Source organism: Trematomus bernacchii, unplaced genomic scaffold (assembly GCF_902827165.1).
Source record: "Trematomus bernacchii unplaced genomic scaffold, fTreBer1.1, whole genome shotgun sequence".
Taxonomy (NCBI): domain Eukaryota; kingdom Metazoa; phylum Chordata; class Actinopteri; order Perciformes; family Nototheniidae; genus Trematomus; species Trematomus bernacchii.
Genome location: NW_022987513.1, coordinates 6,153,133 through 6,161,732, shown reverse-complemented (window position 1 = coordinate 6,161,732; position 8,600 = coordinate 6,153,133).

The following is an 8,600-nucleotide window of genomic DNA, read 5'->3' as shown; positions in this document are numbered from 1 at the left end:
ACTATTAAATCAATGAGAACACCCAGAACATTCTACAAGCAAATGAACTGATTGTGAATAGTTCCTCATTTTATGTTATTAATATTCTGAGGGATTATACATTCTATTTATAGCATCTCATTTCCTTTGCATGAGAACTCGCATATTAAAAAATGAGGCTGTAATCATGAGTCTAACACTTATTCATTACATTTACTTTACATTACTGGGACAATTGACAATGTCACTTCATTCGCTGTCAATGTTGCACATCAAAAAGTCTGACAATGACAGCAAACATTTGCATGTGCAGTATTTAATGCCTTTGGTTGTAAAGAAATCATTAACATAAGGGGGAGTCATGTAAGGATTGTAGCCAACATGGGAGTGAGGTGTTGTGTTACCGTTGACTGTATTGAAAGGCATGTGAGGTCAGGAAGATGCATGCTGTCACAGACGAGGCTGATGAACTGAAATAGTAGTGTCTCTCCCCAGCTGCTCGAGAGCTGTGAACTGCAGGCATGTCAGATGTAGGTGTACACATTCCACTGTCTGTGTCAGGTAGATCATGCGGCTCATTTTCAAACACATTTGCATAAGTCACCTTTAAGTGGTCTATATATGTATAGCCTTCAATGTTGTTTTTCGTAGTAATCAATTAATCGTTTTGTCACTTCTAACTTCAGTTAAAAGTCAATAACACCCGCCACCACTAGTTCTCACTCAGAGCAGGCCAACAATGTAATGTCTGACTGTTTAAAGAGAGCAAATCATCACATTTTGGACCAGAATACATTAAGCTTGACAGATCACATTTTCTTGATTTATGACCTTTTAAAGGTTATTCCGACCTCTCTGGCTTGCTTCTCTATTTTACTTCTGTTTCCATTGCCGCTTATTTTCGGTTTATTATGGCATGACATGTCATATGACATATGAAATATATTATTCAACTCTATTTGAAAGCTATTCATTTCAGTTTTGAAAAATGTTACCGATGTATTATGAGAATAGGCCTCTTTGAAAACCCTGCCGGTCTCTGACGGATATAACTGTAGTGTGCTTGTGCGCACGTACCGCACTGTGTATGTGTGTATCCAGTTTGTGCCGCGCTGTGATTTTCTATTGGTCCGCTTAAGGAGCCGTGTGGCACCTGATTGGCTGTGTTGTGGGTGTGTGGTATTCACTTGCTTGACTGTTCTTAATTCTAATTTGCCGAGAGGTATTCTGTAGCATTATTGGTTGGAAATTGTCAGTTTCCTTCCTGACGATTGGTCAGCACTTTTGTCATCACACAAGAATGCGGAAGTCTTGCAGTCTACTGAGTCACCGTTGTGTCAGCTGATTCTTTCTGAGTGAGTAACTCGATTTATCTTTTAAAAATGAAGTAACTTCTAAATAATATATTGAGCTTGACATATTCCCAGGCTGTCAAACTTGTGTTGGACGTGTGAACCTTAGCGGTGTGTCATTTTCTGTTGGTATGTGAGCGAATTAGACACACCAGCCTCTAGTAATCTCGCTATCCGGCGGCTAGCATGATGCTAACGTGTGCAAACACCGCACACACACACACACACGCACACTTTCGGTTTGTCAACTAGTCGCCTCCTAGTACAGTGCCAGCCTGTAGTGAGGATGTGGTCCACTTTCACTTTCACCTCTTTAAACTTTATTACTGCTATCATCCGTTAACACCTGTTGTGTTGTCACGAGCCTGTCACAGCACCTGTTATTCTCTGGAGCTGACCCGTTTACCGGTAATGATGGACATTTCTAGTTCAATGGTTTTTGTTTGAGGAACAGAATTTTATTCTCAGGAGGAAGAGAAACTGTTAAACTGTTAAAAAACTCATAATGTTCACCACTATTATTGTCTTTCTGTAAATACGTTCCTTTCTTTAATACTTAATGTTTATGTCACCCTTACAATGTACATCATTTAGCCTTTGCCAACTTTATTTTAAGATACATTTCCATATAGTTAAGGGGTGTTCTTGGCATCCAATGTCTGTACACATTTAAAAAAAAAATATTGTTCAATTAAACTTTGCTTGGTAGATAATAATAGTTTCGTGTTGATAAACTATTTTTTTACATTAGATTTGTTAGCAATTGTAATCACATCTTGATTATGTGGCTATATCATCATAGTACCACCTTTTTAATAATTAAGATGTGACACTGAGAACAAATGGACTATTAAGTGAATGATACACTATTTGCACATTGAATACAACTGCATGACAAATATTTGGTATGTTGTTGGTATCATGCATTTCTTATACATTTACAGTAGCTTGTTTATAAGGAGCGTCTAGCTAAAAGTCTATTACAATAACTCTTCAATACCTGGCTCTGACCTTCATGGATATAATTATGAATACTACATCTGCTGCATCAGACCTCATCATCTATGGACATTTGGGATTAATCTGAAGGTCAAAAGACAAAGCTTTTAGTCAGGTGCTACATTTTCTACACATTTTGTCAATGGCATTAATCTCCTAAAGTAGCTGCCATCACCCACACCCAACACTCCAAACATGATGTTAAAGCTTTGTTCACTGTCTTCAAAGTAAAACAAGCTGGCCAAATGCTTTTTATTTTAAGATCGATATTCAGTTATTCCTTGAGAATTATCCAATTTGTTAGCCAGAGTTATAATATTTTGTATTTGAAAAGTATTTGGAAGGTTCATGTTTCGAAAACTGCAGATGAATGTGTTGTTTTTGTTAAATGCAAAAAGTGTTTGCATAGAAACATGTTAATACCATATTATACAGTTGTATTGTTTTGGTGCAGAGATTCAGATATTGTATCAATATAAACATGTCAAGTGATACACAGCCCTATAAATTATATTGAGCAAATTCCAGGGTAGGAAATGATCACGTTGTAGTTTTTTAACAAAGCAACAAGACCTTAAAATGTTTAATGAATGCACATCATGTACAGTACACAGCACTATCAATGACATTGAATCTGAAGACAGGATTTCACATGCTTAGGTTTGCATAATGCTGGAAGGTGTGTACTGGTATCTGGAACAAAGTAACACCACTCCTTTTTATATACAGAGGTACACACCCTTCTGTTCACTGTATGTGGAGTTTTTATTGTTTACTACACTGACAACATCCAAGCTGCTTTGTTTTTATCTTCACAAGCATTTCCTATAAACTGGGGACTGATGACGGGAGAAATCATGTCGGAAATAATAGTCTTTGTTTGGATACAATAAGTTTCATTCAGCTGATACAATTTACCAAAAGGTTTTGCAAATCACAACGAAGTGTCTCTTGCAGCAGTTAATGCTTCAAATTGTGGTGCCTTGAAAAAAATAAAAAAATAAATAATAATTTCAAACTAAAAACGTGATTGATTGACTTAATTTGCCCCAATCTTTTTAGAACTTCATCAATTATTACTTGTCAAATATCTTCCTATTGCATTTTGCTTTTATTAAAGCACCAACTTTTCCCACTTGCCATAAAAACACTTAAAAAAGTATTTTTGTATTATATTCTGCGTTGTGTAAAATGTTTGGTGCAATTTCAAGTTACCCATATGAAAAGATGGAAGGAAATGTAAACGTATGTCAGGCTAAAGTTAAGTCATTCTGCCCATAAATGGCCTAATCATCAATGAATGCTGCTTTAAAGGTTTGGTCACCTTTACTCTTTGCTATTTGTTCACTTAAACCTCATTATGTTATTAATACTTTTACTCTCAGTCTCACCTTTAACATGCCTATTGCTGTATTATATTGGCTGATGCTGTACTTTTGTTGAGTCAGTAGGTTATTATATTGCCTAGAGTGAGATATTGTACCTTCTTTGACATTGTGACGGGTTGTCTACATGTGATTATTTCTACATTCATGGCTGATTAGCAATGGAAGCCATTCCTTTTAGTGAAATGAGTCATGAGTGGAGGGGACTGAGTCAGGGTCCGTCCCCTGTAGTGTGGCTTCTTTCTCTTTGAGAAGCCTGGCACATAGTGAGTGGGAGGGAAAGCGAGTGAGCAATAGAGACAGAGCGAGCGAGGGAGGGAGTGAGTATGTCATGCCCTGGATTACAACCAGTATGTGTTTGGGAGACGGAGACTACTGCTACTTTGCTAAGCATTGAGCTTTAATTCAACCTGAAAAGGTAGACACCACAGAAAGTGTCCTGTGCACTGTTTCAGCCCTTTGACCAGGTAAGAGTAGTCAACTTTGTTAACAGTTTTTTGTGAGTTTGACGTTTTTTCTTTTAGTGGAGCTGTGTGCAAAGGGGGGTGTGTCTGGAAAAAAAAGTGTAGGGAAGTGAGACGACGGTACTCGGCAGCGAGAACTTTGATCCAGTTTAAGTTGTGTCCTTGTAATGAATGTATTGTACTGAACGGCTCATACTAAACACAATGAAGTATTACTATGTTTTGTATAACTGTGTGTATCACTCTCCGGCTTAAACGTATACTGAGCTTCCTGTTTGAATGAGCTTGTAAGCACAGGAAGAGAAGCAGTGCAATATCACAGTTTTACTTTTCATATCAGTAATTGAAGTGTTTGTTAAGTATGTCCTGTGTGTTCATATATTGACAGTTTACTATCCCTTTATTGTATTAGCAGCCGCAGTTCAGATATTCAGTATATAAAATAAGTGTACAACTGTTGGAAGAACAGGATATCTCCCTCGGCGTGCCAACTCAGCTGGACTGTGTTGGGCGTGTTGTGGAGTTTGTCCACCTCCAGCTGTACACTTCTCCTTCGGTTATCTGTTTGGCTGCTCATAATCTGACGAGGAATGTCGAGTTTGCATTTCCTGTAAATCAGAGTGTCTCTCTTTAGGTCAGGTCAGGTCAGCTGCTCAAAGGTTTCCATCGTCACACTTCAAGCATGTGCCTGCATGTCTGTCTGCAGCGCTGCATGTTTGGACTGTGTTTACATTGACCTGATTTGTATAGAGTGCTGCTTAAATCCTTACTTGTCCTCTTCAACAGTTACATATCTTGTGATTTTAATGCCAGCTTTCATTTGACTTACTGCTTTTAATTAAGGTTGGTTGTGGAATCCAACCCTTTATGCAATCACTCACTCCTCAACCGCCCACACACACTCACACACCCAATGTCTGAAGGTAGTGTGTTTTCTGTGTTGGCAGGAGCCACTGCTGGCACGGCAGAGCCCAGTAGACAGGAGGAGAGGGAGGGATCTGAAGAGGAGTGCCCGGACCGACCGTCTACAGCACCGGCTGGCAGCATGGTGAGCCAGTCACACTCTTTACATGTGCAGTACTCTGCCGTGGTTTCCTCATTACTATCACACTTGTTGCTCTAAACTCCTTATATGTTTCTGAAGTAAAAATGGCAAGCATGGACTTTTTACACTCACACAGGAAATGACACGATACTCTTGCAGGCTGAAAAAGTGTAGTGTTTTGCAGAAATGACAAAATGCACAACCTTTTTTGTACTTTGGTCTTTTTCTTTTACTAGCCACACATGTTCTTCTTTGCTGCTCAGTCTATTGAACTTTTTAATTCAAACAATGTACCAGTTTTTATTTTTTACATTACATGTCACTTTTATCCAAAGCGACTTACATACTCAATACTGTGGGCAATCCCCACAGGAGCACTTTGGGGTGAAGTGTCTTGCCCAGGGACACAACAACATGCTGACTGCAGTGGGGTTTGAACCTGATCCAAACACCAACGCACTAATCCACTGCGCCACACGCCTCTTTCTGAATGTTTTGAGTCTTATAGTAGTTTTCATATAAGAGACTTTATAATACTGGCCTATCAGAAGTACCAAAACATCATCTTCTTTTGTTAAAAACATCAATTGTTTTAATAGAACATGAAAAACCAGACGGATATTATTTAATTTATATTTTTTATAAAACACGATAAACAATGGATATAACGCATTAAATGAATAAAAAGAAGTCATCATTTCTGCTTTTTAAAGTGTTTGAATAGAGTTATAGAACATTGATAAAGATTGACAGTTATGAAAGTGCTGCAGGGAACCTCCGTCGACTTCCAGCAAAAACGATCTTGGTGTCTTGCCAGTAAGGAAGTGAAAGCTAGAATATCTCTTCGCTGGGAGGTATTAAAGTTGTAGTCCTCTGCAAAGTTAAATATGGAAACATGGTGAAAGTTATTTTGTAATAGTATCAAAGTAAAGTACCGAAGAGAAAAATAATAATAATAGACAAGTTTCAATCATATGATTAGATAAATCCTTAACTGTATCGGGCAAAAGTTAACATTGTGTGAGCAACCGGTTATCCGCAGGTTCAAATTGTAAACCCTAAGGAAGCCTTGAATGGTAAACCCTTCACACCCAAGACACTTCTTGACAAGTGATCAAGATTGATTTAAAACAGGGACATACTGTTCCATTACAGAGACATTGGGTTCAGTTCTTCGAGGCGGGACTTCCAGCTTCTCTTAGACTCTCAACAAAAGTGCCCATGTTTTTGGCATGGGCAGCCAGTGGGGGGGGGGGGGGGGGGTGTGTAATGTAACTGTGGTTCCATTAGCCAATCTTACAAGTAGCATTGGATTGGATTAACAAGTATGCCCACTAGGAAGACTTTTGGAGACCACTGCCAAGGCCAAATGCCCTATCTTGGATGATGCCCTTTGCTACAACCTTTTACCTAGTTGAATGAAAATTGGCCTTGTAGTTTTTCCACAATCCTACTGAAATGAAAAAATATATATAAAACAATTCCGGCCTTGGTGGAAGTAATAAAACAATTCAGCCATAGTCAACAACAGGGATTGGTGTGAGTGAACGTAGAACCATCCCTCTTCACTCCAGCAGTAGATTCCTCAGCAGGGCCCCAACTTTATTGAATTGTTTGTTTCATTCAGGAGCATGCTGGTGCATCAGTAAAGTTGTGTGTAGCAGGTAACAGATGTTCCAGGTCTTTGATGTAGCTCCATGCCACGTGTCTCCTGTACAACTCTCTCTTTATAGCAAATCCAGACCCTCCTGCTCATATGAAGAAGCTCATGGTTATGTGACTGAAGTATTCAATGTGCGCAGCCTTGACTCGCACAACCCCAACATGCACATTCAGTCATTGTAAAACTGAAAGTGAGCCTCAGCTTAATGACCAAAATAAGTTACATAATGCCTTTGTTTTGTCGAAAGGGTGTGTCAAGACATCAATACAGTACTAAAGTAGATTATTTGTATTACTTATGATTGCCCTCTACAGGATAGCACTGTCTTATCAGTACTAAAGCAAAATGAAGATGACGTTTTTTATATTGCGTAACATAACAATGGAGCCTAATGTTGCAGAAAGATTGAGAAATAATCGTGCATCTTCAAGTTGCTACATGCACTTTTGTTTCTCGTGGAATGCTAAGTCTTAGATGTTGCTGTATGTGGAACAAGCAGCGTTTTGTCTAATCATGCTGCAGTCGTGGGCCGAAGAGTTGTAATTACACTGAAGCATAGTAACGTGCATTATGCAAAACTATTTCTAGGTCACACAACTCTACGTCCATTTGAAAAGAGCCATGCAAGCTTTGGATTTTTGTCTCAGGTAATTATCGGATTTCTATGTTAACAAGGAATGGACAAGTGAATAGTTGCTCAAAGCTTAAGAAATGTGCAGAGACATACAATTTCCTCTTAGAATAAATGTTTAGGTCTTCAGTTTAGGCATAAAGAATACTGTAAGTTGTCAAATATTTCCGATTTGTGATGTCAAAACAAGGTATCTTTGGGGCAAACCACATTAGTCAGTATACACGATGCTATAAGAGAGGGAAAGCACTAAGGGAGCAGATGAGTGACACATTCCCCTCTGCTCATGGCTGCAGCTTTTATAGGACAGAAATAGGAAGTGTAATAGGAGGATGTGTGTCCTAAAGTTCTGGTCAACTGGGTCCAAAGAATGCCACTGTGGCCGGCTGCCCAGCTCGCAGCCTTTTTATGGGACACACAGTTGTGCTCTGAGCTTAATTGATGGCGGGGGCTGATGGGCATATAATGTACCCACCGAGGCACGTAAAAGGGGGATGCAGACCTCTGCTAGCCCTGTGTTGGAGTTTAGTATCATACGGGGACAGAGCAGCCACATCATGTTCAGGCCTTATGACATTCTCAATATGCAGATAAGACATTCTATACTATGATTGTGGGTAGGGGGGGTTTATATAGCACTTTATGATGTGCATGTAATTTTCCATGTTTGTCAAAAGAGACAATAAAAGTCAGGTTAATGTAATTTTAAGCAGTAATGGTGTTAATGATGGCAAACGGTAAGCAGGTCCCACTTTCCAGCACAAATGTTTTAAATAATTGTCTGTATTAGTTGTTGCCACATCTTGGCAGGAAAGTCTTTCCATGTCATGGTTCTCTTTATTGATTCCAAGCCAGTTATTTTTAATAGGTAATCATTAATGAGTCCAGACATTTTGTTTTTTTTGCTGCTACTAGTAGAGTATTAGCCATTTCCCTGTCCTACCTTCTGTTCTGGCTGATAACCCAAATGTAGGGGCCATTTAGTCATTTTGGATCTGCTGCCCAATAATCTAATGTATGAGTCTCCAAATATGTTCCCAAAACACTTGAATTATTGGGAAGATACAAAAAACATGGTGGTG